At 35.8% G+C, this 14,089-nt stretch overlaps 2 long non-coding RNA genes across 3 annotated transcripts; both read right to left on the bottom strand.

Annotated features, from left to right (window-relative positions):
- Nucleotides 1–4,704: 4,704 nt before the first annotated feature.
- LOC123884926 lies at nucleotides 4,705–6,418 on the bottom strand. Its single transcript, XR_006801027.1, has 3 exons — nucleotides 6,108–6,418; nucleotides 5,908–5,977; nucleotides 4,705–4,939 (listed from the first exon to the last, which is right to left on the bottom strand). It is a non-coding gene; the product is annotated as an uncharacterized LOC123884926 (long non-coding RNA).
- A 3,824-nt stretch (nucleotides 6,419–10,242) lies between these two features.
- Nucleotides 10,243–13,825, bottom strand: LOC123884924. 2 transcript variants are annotated; one of them, XR_006801026.1, is made up of 3 exons: nucleotides 11,686–13,825; nucleotides 11,447–11,517; nucleotides 10,243–10,477 (listed from the first exon to the last, which is right to left on the bottom strand). It is a non-coding gene; the product is annotated as an uncharacterized LOC123884924 (long non-coding RNA). The 2 variants fall into 2 exon arrangements; XR_006801025.1 differs by having other exon boundaries at nucleotides 11,447–13,753.
- Between the last annotated feature and the right edge of the window lie 264 nt (nucleotides 13,826–14,089).

The raw sequence follows: 14,089 nt of genomic DNA, 5'->3' as shown, positions 1-14,089 counted from the left end.
CCCAGATCCAGAAAACTGACTTTTCCATATATACTGACTGCCACCACGCTGCGCGTGAGATCTATCACGCCGCGCGTGGTTGCACTTTCTTCAACTACGCCGCGCGTGTAACGGTATCACGCGGCGCGTGATCCAATCTGAGGTCTCTGATCTTCAGCTCTGCCATCTTCACGCCGCGCGTGGTCAGTGCTACGCCGCGCGTGATCAAGTCAGAGAGCAATCTAATTCCTGAACAAAGCTTCACGCCGCGCGTGGTCAGGTATCACGCGGCGCGTGATGGGCTACGCCCCCAGCGTAGTGAAAATCATTCATTTCCTGCAGTTTTTCCTGTTTTCTTGCAAAACAAGTAATCAAGCTAATGGTTAGATTTCTCTTATATTTATTGCTAAAAACCTACTAAAATGTATCTAATGTTGCTAAAATAGGCATGGATTAGAGAGTGTGACGATTTGTCATCACTAAGCGAAGCAAAAGCGAACAGGTAGCGAACTATTCGCTAAGCGAAGCTCAGTTCGCTGTAGCGAACTACGTCAGAGGATTACAGGTGCATGGCGAACAGGTAGCGAACTTGTGGCGAACATGTTCGCTATAGCGAACTCCTGTTCGCTTAGCGAACTACACCAGAAAGAAAATATTTGTTCTTGATTTATCTAAGGCGGTTTAACATTGAATCCACTCAAAAATCCATCTAGACATGTTATAAATCCTTATAAACAGCTAATTCAAGCATATATGGTATCTATGAACATTAATTAACACTCACAAACACCCACATACATCACACTTACAAATTCATACCAATTTCTTGCATTTTAAGCAAGTTTAACAAAACATGTAAATCATTGATCAAACATCTACATATACCCACTTTCAACTCTCTAAAGTTGTTTACCTCATCTACTATGAGTTCACTACACATGTTAGGATCAAAAGAATCCATTTTCCATTAAGAAAATCACCCACAAAACCCACAAGAAAATAGAGTGGAAAGAGTTTGGGAATGGAGGAATCGACATCCTCCCCTCTTTCGAATCACTCACGAATATGTAATCTAACTCTCGTACCTTAGTTCGACGAATCCACAAGCTTGCTCTTCTCTTTCTCTCCCACGAGCTCCTCTCTTTCTCTTTGGCTCTTGCCCTAGCTCTCAATCTTCCTTTCTCATGAAACACACATTATGAGACTATTCATGGTTGACTTGCTACTTATAGCTCTCTCCATTCTCATGGATCAAAGCCCAATTGGCTAAGCCCAATAACCACTTACACGCCCCAAGGCCCAAACAACATAACTTCTCGCTCATTAACTTACGTTCTCGCTAAATGATTATTCGCCGCTTAATAATTTAATTATAAATCACGCCCTCGCGTAATAAAATAATTAAATAACGAATATTAAATTTTGGGTCGTTACAATTCTCATGGTGGGTCAATCCAATATAAATATTACTCCTAATATTTATATCTATGTGAAGACTTGATATCTCATATCCATGACACGTGAGATGAGGTCATCAGTCTACTCACATAATAGTCTCTATGTTTTACTGTTATCCCACATCACAGTAAAACTTGACTACGGATACTTTAAGAATAGTGTCCTTATGTTTAATGGAGTCTCACTATTAAGTCACACTTAATGTTCCATTAATTAGACTAGCTATTCTAGGGACTTTATTAGTTTGAAACAAACATAATAAAGAAATGCCTTTTTATATATATTAAATATATAAATCAAAGTCATGATACAAAAGAAGATTCTATCAAAACATATTGGCTTTTAGGGCTTACTCCAACAACATGGTGTTCGTGTTTATAATTTTGTCACTGTAGTTTTCCCATTTTTTTTTTTATAAAGCCACTTAAATTAATTGTTCTTACCAATGAAGTCACTAATCCTTGCACATAAAAAAAGAGTCGCTGATCCTTGTTCTACCAAAAGAAAAACATTGATCCTTGTATCTTAATTAAAATTTATCCAATGAAGCTTTTCAATTTTATTTTTACCTTGTAAAACCAGTGATTATGTTTACGGTTTCATGTTTTATTTATTTCATGTTTTGTTTTGGCTTGTACCGTGTTTATATATTTGTGTGTTTCAAACATAAATGTTAATACATAAATGTTAATACGTGAGTGTAAATTAGCAAGATGGGTGTACTTTTTTTTTTTTTCTTGATAAGCAAAAGTTGTATTAATAAGTAGTACAAGGAGTACTCAAAATCTTACAATACAACAAAAGGGCCCTTAGAGTTTTTTAAGACACTCTAAAGGTTGTGTGAGCCAATCTGTAAACACAAAGTCACTATATCTACCCGAGCGACCTATAAACCAAAGCCAAGAAATGAATTTGATTTGGTCAATTAACTGATCAACATTAGGTACTACTTCCCCCCTAAAAACAATATTATTCCTTAGCCTCCAAATACACCAAGTTGTAGCTAACCAAATCAAATGCCTTACCTTAGGACCCTTATTCGAATGAATTAAGTTACCGAATGAAAGAAAATGTTTCCAACCGTCATCCTCATAATCTAACTGAATGTCTAGCCAATTGGAGATACTATTCCAAACTTGTTTCACGAAAGTACAGGAAAAAAAAATGTGTGCAGTCCTTATCCTCTATGAAGCAGAACACACATGGTAAATGATGTGAATTGGTGAGGATACCTTTGGAAGCAAGACTGACTCTTGTTGGAAGTTTCATGAGAAGTAGTCGCCAACCAAAAACACCTACTTTTGAGGGGATATCATTTTTCCATAATTTGTGCAAAGCTTCCAATAACTGAGTTTGAATATTCATTGCTGCTCTCTCATTTTGCAGAAGCATATAAGTAGATTTAACAGAAAAGTTACCTTCCTCACCCGGAATCCAACGCCATTTATCGCCAACGTCTCCCGTTAACATAATACCATTCAACAAAATCTGCAGCTCTTCCACTTCTTTCATCTCAAATTCGCTCAAATCCATACTCCAAAACAAATTCCACTCTTGATTATGACCATTATCCGGAAATCTGTCTGCTACAACAACATTTTTAAAGCATTCTATTGCAAATAGATTCGGATAAAGCTCCATAAGCGGCACCTCTCCAATCCACTTCTCTTTCCAAAAACTGATCGATTTACCATCTCCCAACCCACAGCTAACATTCTTAGGAAACCAACAATCGTCAGCTGTGTCACCCACCCTCGCCACATCACGCCACCAAATAGAATCAAAAGTTCCTGTCTTGATTGTTTCCCAACTCAACAGATTATCAAAACTAACCTCATACCGAAACTTCAAAAGATCAGTCCATAAGGCATCAGGTTCGTTAACACATCGCCATTTCCATTTACTCAAAAGAGCTTGATTGAACAGGTCTAAAGTTTTTACACCTAAACCACCTTTCTCCTTTGGAAGACAAACATGCTCCCATTTGACCCAACATAATTTTTTATCTTCTAATCCACCACCCCAAAGAAAATTACGTTGTAATTTAACTAACTTTCTGATAATACCTTTTGGTGCCCTGAAGAAGGAATAAAAATAAAGGGGTAGACTCGAAAGCACTGAATTTATCAACATAACTCTACCTCCAATAGACAAGTGACGTCCATTCCACCCACTAAGTCTTCGCATCATCGACTCCACCACCGGTTTCCACGTTTCTAATCTACGCGGATTGGCCCCTACCGGCAAACCCAAGAATTTAAACGGAATTGATTCAGCCCTGCATAATAAAAAATTAGACGTTGCCTCCAAGAAACTTTCTTCCACATTAATACCGTAAAGTTTACTCTTCACAAAGTTAATCTTCATCCCCGACACCAACTCAAATCCCCTTAAAATAGTTTAGATAGTCCACACATTCTCCCATGTTCCTTCACCCATCATTATTGTGTCGTCGGCAAACTGAAGAATATGAAAAGATAGATCATTGTGTACCTTAAAACCGCGAAATTTACCAATATTCACCGCTTTTTTAACCATCCCTGTGAGGCCTTCTGCTGCAATTAGAAAAAGAAAAGGAGAAAGGGGGTCTCCTTGTCTCAATCCTTTGCTCACCTTAAAATCATCAGTTGGGCTTCCATTCACCAAAACAGACATAGAACTTTTGAAAACACAAGCTCTCATCCACCTAATCCACCCCTCTGTAAACCACATCTTAACCATCATTTTCTCCAAATATTTCCAACTAACCGTGTCGTAAGCTCTTTCGAAATCCACTTTGAACAACAAACACTCGTCTTTCCTTCTTTTTGCTAAATCAATAATTTCATTAATAACAACAACTCCATCCAAAATCTGTCTCTTTGGTAAAAAAGCTGATTGACAACCCGATATCAATTTCTCCAACACATGCTTCAGCCTTGTTGCTAAAATTTTTGAGAGAATTTTGTATAAACAGCCAATCAAATAAATCGGTCTAAAGTCTCCCAATTCCTGAGGATGATCTTTTTAGGAATAAGTGTCAAAAACGACGATGTTACCGCTTTAGGAAGAACAACACTGTGATGGAGTTCCAATAAAAAATCCATAACATCTTGCTTAATAATAGACCAAGACCCCTTCACAAAATTGAGATTAAATCCATCCGGACCCGGACTTTTGTTTCCTTCATGTCACGACCCAATTTCAATCGTGACCGGCGCACGAACTAATACTAGTCCGGCAAGCCTAATGACCAAATTTAACAACAATAAATATAATATTTCCAAATCAAAATAAATCCTGTTTGCAGCATATACATCATTAAGTCAGAAGTTTCAAAATATACATGTTTAAATTTATACATTTCAACACAAAAGATTCCTAGACTCAAAATAGCTGCAGATATTCGATCAACTCAAAATATACATATACAAAGTAACATTTCATCAAGGAAGCCTACCAAAAGAATGATACCGACGACTCTCAATATCTGCTAGAAACCCCTACTCAGCTGACTTTGAATCTGAAAAAAATAGAAGATGAAGGGGTAAGTCACAAGGACTTAGTGAGAGATAACAACCACTACCAACTAGATGGGAAACACACAAGGCACGAGCATTTGATTTTCAGAAAGCTTGTAACAATTCTTGTAAAGTAGTAATTAAGTAATATAAATAATACTCGATTCAAATCATTATAGAGTTTGAAATTTGAAATAAGAAAAATATAGAAATCCAATCAAATAAAAAAAATCATTACGAGAGAATCGAGAGACGGCTCCATCTCGTTGATAGCCCTTTCCTCCTAAGAGCGGCCTTTCACTTAGGGGCGGCTCCATCTAACGGATAGCCCTTTTCACCTCGATTACGAAAACACATCCTCATCTTTAATTAGGGAGTCTACAGCTCGTTGATAGCCAATTCGTTACGAGAGAATCGAGAGACGGCTCCATCTCGTTGATAGCCCTTTCCTCCTAAGAGTGGCCTTTCACTTAGGGGTGGCTCCATCTAACGGATAGCCCTTTTCTACTCGATATTATATAACTAGGTGCACCTAGGCCGTCGTCATTATAACCGCAATTCTTAAAATACATCTCTTAAAACCATGTTTCACACATTTCTAAAACTTTTGGAAATACATAAAAATCCAAATGAAATTGAAAATATTCCAACCATAAGTAAAGTCAATTCCAATAGAAGAATATTAACATTTTCCGAAAACAAATATCACAAAACTGTATTCCTCTGTATCTCAAAACTCATGTCAAGTATATGCACCCAACCCTCAATTTCAAATCATTTGCTAAATGAATCATGGATAAATCCAAAGAGTATAGTTAAATTTGATGACATCGAAATTATATAATAATGACGAGAAAAATGTTCAAATGGTGTGTTCCCCAATTTTTATAAATACTTTAACATAGAAAATAAGTAACATAAAATTAATAATAGTAGTTAAAATAAGTAGTAATGATCATCATCAACTCACAACTATGAAGACCGGCTAGTTTTTTCTCTAACGACTCCCGGAGTAGCAGATAAAGCATCAACTGTCGAATCTGAACATAAGAAAATGTTTATCAAGATTTCAAAGGTCATTCTAGAGTTTTACTAAACATATGTAACCATAAAATCCTCCAATATCTACTCTAATCTCTAACATTAATTTCTAAACCAAACTGCATATACCTCAAAAGTCCCAATAAGTAACTTTCAAAGAGTGGGTACTCATCTCCTCTCTTAGAGCACTAACCCTAATCCCAAAATTATACCCAATACTATTTGTAGAAGTATGAGGAACTTATAATAGAGGTTTGTTAGTTTTCTTTTGAGTGCATGGCTGACATTTGTGTTTGAAAGATGAAGATGAATAGAAATTGGGGAAATGGAAGAACCGTGAAACAGGGGAGGAAGTAGAGAAAGTGAAAGAAGAAACTAGAATGTGAGAGAATTGGTGGGTGGGGTCGGTGGTTATATTTGGTTTTTGTCCCTTTTTTTTTATAGAAAAAATGAAACGGTGCGTTTCAATCTTCCCCCCTTAAGGAAATTCGTCCTCGAATTTATACTACTAATCTTGATTTTTAAATAAATGTGGATACTTGTCACACATGACTTATCTGGGTTCTCAAGTTATTACCTCGTTAAACAATCTCTACCAAAACTCTAACATTCCAATGAACTTTGAACTAATTTTCCAACTTTTGTCAAACCACAATACACTCTACATTAGCGAAACATGTAGGAATACATGTTAGCCCACATCGAACCCTAAGGGCGACACCTCTGATTAGAGTAAAAAAAATTCCTACTTCAAGTTGTCATTAAACACTCTTAGATGATCTTAACCTTTTCAATGATATCTTGAATCAACTCTAGGCGCACTAGTTTAGACTTGCCAACTTCAAACCATTCTACCGAAAAGATACATTTGTTACATGACCCACACAGACCCTAACCTGCTTTTCAAAATCAAGTTCAAAAGCAGCTTCTCTACTCTCGCAAACCAAAATAACAAAATTGTTTATTTCTTTTTCTTTCTTTTATTTTTTATTTTTTTATTTTTTATTTCTTTTCCACTCATCATACTTCCGCTGCGCAACTCTGATTTGTTTGGTAAGTAGTTTATGACCTAATTTACTCACCTAATTTACTCTCTACTATTTCAATTTATCAACTCGTGATCTAATAACCCAAGAAACATATAGTAAGAAATATTGGGAGGTTTAAAAAATTAGTCTTCAAGAGCTTATAAATAAAAAAAAATAAAAAATACTTGTTTCATTTATTCCAGAAGTTAATCACCTTGAATGACTATCACAGGGCATTTTCTACTCCATCCGACTAGTTCCGGGTTCGAATCCCGGGCAACCCATTTGAATTATTCAAAAAGAAAATAGAGTATAAAAAATAGGTGGAAATAATGAATAGGTAGATCCATCTATTCATTATTTTCACCTATCTTATCAACTATTGGATGATTTTTCTAAAATCATCAAATCGAAAAAGAAACGAATTAGGTACCAAATAACGAGTAAAAGGAAACGGATTACTAAAAGTAAAAGTTTTTCGTTGTTCATTCTATATCTATCTATTTTCTAGAAAATATCTCATGATTTGCTCTCATTCTTCATCGAATCACATGAAGAGATTTAGCAAGAATGGAATTTCTGTTCTTTATTACTTTAACAAAATAAGATGAAATTTTACCTAACTACGTCTATGAAATAGCCATATGGCTATTTCATAGACTATGAACAATGTAGGAAGGAATCATGAAAGATTTGACCTGTTCGAACTCTTTCTGTAACTCATTGAATTGAGAAACAAATGAAAGTGTATGAACGAGATACTAGTATTTATGTTATATAAACCACCTACTTCATATTTAATTTACATCTTAATAGTCTACCAACCAAGTCTGGATATACTCAATCCAAATGTATTCCTAAATCAAGGAATATTAAATTTCAAGTTTAATAATATCCTTATCAAGGCCTAAATTTTTACTGATAAATATGTCAATAGCCTAGAAGCTACTAACCAATGTAGAGTTAATAGGTGGTTTTCCGTCTGTTTCTATTGCTTAGGAATTTCACATATAAGTAATTTTTATTTTATTTTATTTTGGTGACTCATAAGAAAAGGTAGAATTTTGAGACTTGAAAAGAAGTTTTTCAATCCTAGTAGGTCTTCAGTACAATCTTGATTTGAAAACTCTCAGGTTTATGACCGTTATCCTAACTCTATCAAATATCCATAAAGATGTTAGAGCATTAGTAAACTCAAAAGACATAACCAGAATTATATAATGCTCATAGTATGTGCAAAGAGTTTTCATTGAAATAAGACCCCTCTCAACCTTTAATTGGTGATGCCTAGACCGCAAATCATTCCTAGACAAAACACTTAGCTTCTTGAAGTTATCAAACAACTCGTCAATTCAAAGTGAACAATATTCACTCGTTACTACCCTACTATTCGATTCTCTACCACACAATATCACATGGGTACGGTTCATCTTTCTTCCCTATAAACAATATCACGGCTTCCCAAGGAAAAGAAGTTGGACTAATAAATATCTTATTGAGAAAATTATATAGCTTCTCCCTTACACTTAAAGTTATGCTAACTATTTGATTAAGAGGTATGGATGTCATTGAGTGTTAGGAACCAAGTTTATAGAGATCTTAATATTCTTATCATGAGGCAATCTAAGAAATTCTTCTGGAAAAACATTAGGAAACTCACGTTTTTGGAACTATTTAATGTTTTTTCTTCACTCACTTGTATTTCCATAATCAAGAATAATTATCCATAATAACTCCCTTTTTAAATACATTGTTAGATCCTAAACAAGAGGTTAAATTATATGGTACAAAATCACGTTCTACTCGCAAAGGATAAAAGTGATTACCCAATATCTCAATTCTCACTCCCTTGTTATAATAGACTAAGGTGATATGATGGAAGAACATCCAATTCATACACAACATCCTGTCATAATCTATACTAAAGCTACTAGTATTAATTCATGACTAGATAATAATTGTGTCGTAGCTGCCAAGGACGACCCCTCGTGTTATTGCATACTCGACCACATTGAAAGTATATTTTATCCTCTTTGAAAAAAAAAATTCAGATTGAAATCAACCTTTAGAGTCAAAATTATTCTAAGGAAAAGTGAATTATCTATATGCCCCATAATCTAATCTACGACTCTACACTGTGTAAAAAAATTTGTCTAATAGAACTATCTCTCTTGTGATACTAATATTTGTTGTGTCTTGAAAGTTCTGCAAAACGAGTTTTGTTCTTTGAAATCGACATAACCTCAGTTTGTTTAAATCCCTCATAGTCATAATTTAAACCATCTCCAACACTTTCTTGAAGAAAACGAGTCATAAACAATCAAGAGATCTCACTCCATGCCAACGTCGGTGATCCTATTTGTACAGGTAAGTGTATCAAACAAGTCATATACCAAATCCTCCAACTTAAATGATGTCAACTTCACCGCCCATATATCTGAGCATCCTAACGCTTTTTATAACCTCTTTAGATAGTCAATGAATTTAAGTGGATCCTCACGCACACTCGACGTAGAAAAGGTAAGGGTTTAAGTATCATGAATTTCTCTATATCAACATTAATCTCTCTAGATGGGGTTATCGTCTAGTACTCACCCTGGCTAACTACTTGTGACCTATCAAAATTTGTTTGTCTTAGATTATCATTATCATGCTACTTCTCAACAACAATCACAATAAGTTGTTGCAATACCTTTAGCAATATTTGTCTTACTCTAGGCACCTCAACACTAACTACTACTACTACTACAACCAATCACGTCCGTCGACATGAACGCCGCATCCTCGATCATCTACTTTAAATCGACGACGAGTATGTACGAATCATAACCTCTTTAACTAGGTTGGGAAGTAAACCATAAGGAAAAACTTTGCTTCTAGTGGAGATCCTAGTGTTGGGTGGCGTCCTCACCAAATGAAAGAAAATTGACCGAATATTGAACAAGACGACAAACAGATGTAGACAAATCAAAGACCAAAAGAGATCATTGGATTTGAACAACAAGTGAGACTACCATAGAATGCTAATAGCTTCTTGCAAGTAAATGGTGCCGCGGTTCACAATTTACTAACAAGAACCTATTTTCATTCTATGTCTGCAGCTATTAGGACCTATAACCAGGCTCTGATACCAACTTTGTCACGACCCAATTTCAATCGTGACCGGCGCACGAACTAATACTAGTCCGGCAAGCCTAATGACCAAATTTAACAACAATAAATATAATATTTCCAAATCAAAATAAATCCTGTTTGCAGCATATACATCATTAAGTCAGAAGTTTCAAAATATACATGTTTAAATTTATACATTTCAACACAAAAGATTCCTAGACTCAAAATAGCTGCAGATATTCGATCAACTCAAAATATACATATACAAAGTAACATTTCATCAAGGAAGCCTACCAAAAGAATGATACCGACGACTCTCAATATCTGCTAGAAACCCCTACTCAGCTGACTTTGAATCTGAAAAAAATAGAAGATGAAGGGGTAAGTCACAAGGACTTAGTGAGAGATAACAACCACTACCAACTAGATGGGAAACACACAAGGCACGAGCATTTGATTTTCAGAAAGCTTGTAACAATTCTTGTAAAGTAGTAATTATGTAATATAAATAATACTCGATTCAAATCATTATAGAGTTTGAAATTTGAAATAAGAAAAATATAGAAATCCAATCAAATAAAAAAAATCATTACGAGAGAATCGAGAGACGGCTCCATCTCGTTGATAGCCCTTTCCTCCTAAGAGCGGCCTTTCACTTAGGGGCGGCTCCATCTAACGGATAGCCCTTTTCACCTCGATTACGAAAACACATCCTCATCTTTAATTAGGGAGTCTACAGCTCGTTGATAGCCAATTCGTTACGAGAGAATCGAGAGACGGCTCCATCTCGTTGATAGCCCTTTCCTCCTAAGAGTGGCCTTTCACTTAGGGGTGGCTCCATCTAACGGATAGCCCTTTTCTACTCGATATTATATAACTAGGTGCACCTAGGCCGTCGTCATTATAACCGCAATTCTTAAAATACATCTCTTAAAACCATGTTTCACACATTTCTAAAACTTTTGGAAATACATAAAAATCCAAATGAAATTGAAAATATTCCAACCATAAGTAAAGTCAATTCCAATAGAAGAATATTAACATTTTCCGAAAACAAATATCACAAAACTGTATTCCTCTGTATCTCAAAACTCATGTCATAGTATATGCACCCAACCCTCAATTTCAAATCATTTGCTCAATGAATCATGGATAAATCCAAAGAGTATAGTTAAATTTGATGACATCGAAATTATATAATAATGACGAGAAAAATGTTCAAATGGTGTGTTCCCCAATTTTTATAAATACTTTAAAATAGAAAATAAGTAACATAAAATTAATAATAGTAGTTAAAATAAGTAGTAATGATCATCATCAACTCACAACTATGAAGACCGGCTAGTTTTTCTCTCTAACGACTCCCGGAGTAGCAGATAAAGCATCAACTGTCGAATCTGAACATAAGAAAATGTTTATCAAGATTTCAAAGGTCATTCTAGAGTTTTACTAAACATATGTAACCATAAAATCCTCCAATATCTACTCTAATCTCTAACATTAATTTCTAAACCAAACTGCATATACCCAAAGATAAATTGTTGAGTTATAAGTGATATATTTACCTCAAAAGTCCCGATAAGTAACTTTCAAAGAGTGGGTACTCATCTCCTCTCTTAGAGCACTAACCCTAATCCCAAAATTATACTCAATACTATTTGTAGAAGTATGAGGAACTTATAATAGAGGTTTGTTAGTTTTCTTTTGAGTGCATGGCTGACATTTGTGTTTGAAAGATGAAGATGAATAGAAATTGGGGAAATGGAAGAACCGTGAAACAGGGGAGGAAGTAGAGAAAGTGAAAGAAGAAACTAGAATGTGAGAGAATTGGTGGGTGGGGTCGGTGGTTATATTTGGTTTTTGTCCCTTTTTTTTTTTATAGAAAAAATGAAACGGTGCGTTTCACTTCACAACTCCAAATAACCTCCCTAACTTCTTCCTCTGTAAAAGGTTCCATCAGATACCAATTATCTTCTTGAGACAAAACATTAAAGTCAATACCCGATAGAAAAGGCCTATCTGTCCACTCCTCTAAAAAATTCAAAGAGAAATGTTGTTTCACTTTTTTTTAATATTATCAACTCCCTATATCCAGACCTCATCCTTCTTAATAGAGACCAACTGATTCCTTCTCCTTCTACCTTTAAGACTAGCATGGAAATACCGAGAATTGGCATCCCCATCAAGCGCCCATTTCATTCTTGATTTTTGCTTCAGTAAACTCTCTTTGTGATGTAGTTGGTCCCAAAATCCTTTTTGAAGCCCTCCCTTATCAATCCAATTTGCCACAGTCATAACGGATGCAAGTAACCCTTCCACATCATTGAGCTCCTTAACTGTTTTCTCTATGTTCAAATCTAAAATACCAAAAACCTCCTTATTCCAAATTTTCAACTCCTCTTTCAACCGCTTCAACTTTTCTTTAATGACAAAAGCCTTTTTGCCATTAATAGACAAGTTGTTCCACACTTTTTCAACAAAGGGTTTGAACTCGTCATGATCCATCCAACAATTATTAAACTTGAATGGTTTTGGACCCCAATTTAATTCAGCACAAATCAATCAAATCGGACAATGATCCGACACATCACGCTCGCCCACCCATTGTCCTGATATTCTCCCTTTAACTATAAAACCTTATGATAACAAAAAGCTATCAAGACGGCTCATTGCTTTCCCATCAAAACTGAACCAGGTAAATTTTTTGCCTGTTACCGGCACATCCACAACATCCATCCCCTCCACGAACTGTGTGAACTCCCATCGATCTGACTGTCTACTCGTTGAACTACTTCCCTTCCTCTCTCCTATCTTCATAATTGCATTGAAATCACCTCCCAAACACACTCCCCCTCTTGATTGTGAGTTTTAAAATTCAACAAGTCTTGCACTGCACACAAATGCCCAAATACCCATCACCGGTGAAACTATAATTGAAATCAAAAAGATCATAATTCCAAATAGTTAACAATCCTCCTGAGGCCCCAATCGACTGTTTAGCTACCCACCTCACATCCTTGTGTCCCCATAGATTATAAATCATATAATCATCAAAATCATGTTTTTTTGTTTCTTGTAACATACACAATTCAAACTTACCTGATTGAAGTGAATGATTCAACCTCCTGCGTTTTGCACTGTTTCCCCACCCCCTCATGTTCAAAGAAATGATTTTCATGATTTCACCTGCTTTTTGTGCTCCCTCATGTTTTTAGCTTCAATGTCTTTTCTCTCATTAACAGTAATACGCCTCTTGTAAATTGAATCAATATCATCTCCTTCCACCCCCAAACTCACCACACCTTTCCACACTTTATTTGTCACCTCCTCTTCATTCCTATTCTGGTGCTGCTTATTACAATTCTTAATTTCAATTGACTTCAGTGAGCTGCAACCTATTATCGACCCTGCCGACGAGGTTGAATCGGATTTGTTGTTCACCGCTTTGTGTCGCCCTAAAAGGTTTCTGTTGCAAGCTTCCTTGGTGACAACATCCTTCAATTGCTTCTTAGCTAATGGTGGCTGAAAAGACCGTTGAATGGGTCTACCAGTCTCCATCTTTTGAGTCAAAGGATTGCTTATGGTTCTGGATGAATCTGAATTACCTTCACTGCTATTAGTGTTATCTAGAAAATTTCCACTCATGGATCTATTAGTGCTTTGATCACGAGTGGGTCCTCCATGTTTTGGTCTATTAATAAAACTAATAACATCCCCTTTTGTATTCACATTCCCTTCATTGTTATCCTTAAAAGCTCCATTGGACTTAAAGTTACGGCCCAAACCCTTCCTAACTTGATTATTGTTATCCAAACCTCCCTTACCCCTATCAGCTGTTGTATCAAGCCCTGTTGGATCCGCATCAGATTGCCTGTCTAGGCCTACACGTTCCTGAAAATCCTCCCTATAATCCTCATTAAATATAACTGGCCTAATATTTGAATTTTCATCAAGGTTCAAGATATTAGC

Source organism: Trifolium pratense, linkage group LG5 (assembly GCF_020283565.1).
Source record: "Trifolium pratense cultivar HEN17-A07 linkage group LG5, ARS_RC_1.1, whole genome shotgun sequence".
Taxonomy (NCBI): Eukaryota; Viridiplantae; Streptophyta; class Magnoliopsida; order Fabales; family Fabaceae; genus Trifolium; species Trifolium pratense.
Note: the sequence above shows the minus strand (reverse complement) of the source record. Positions and strands in the feature narration are given on the sequence as shown.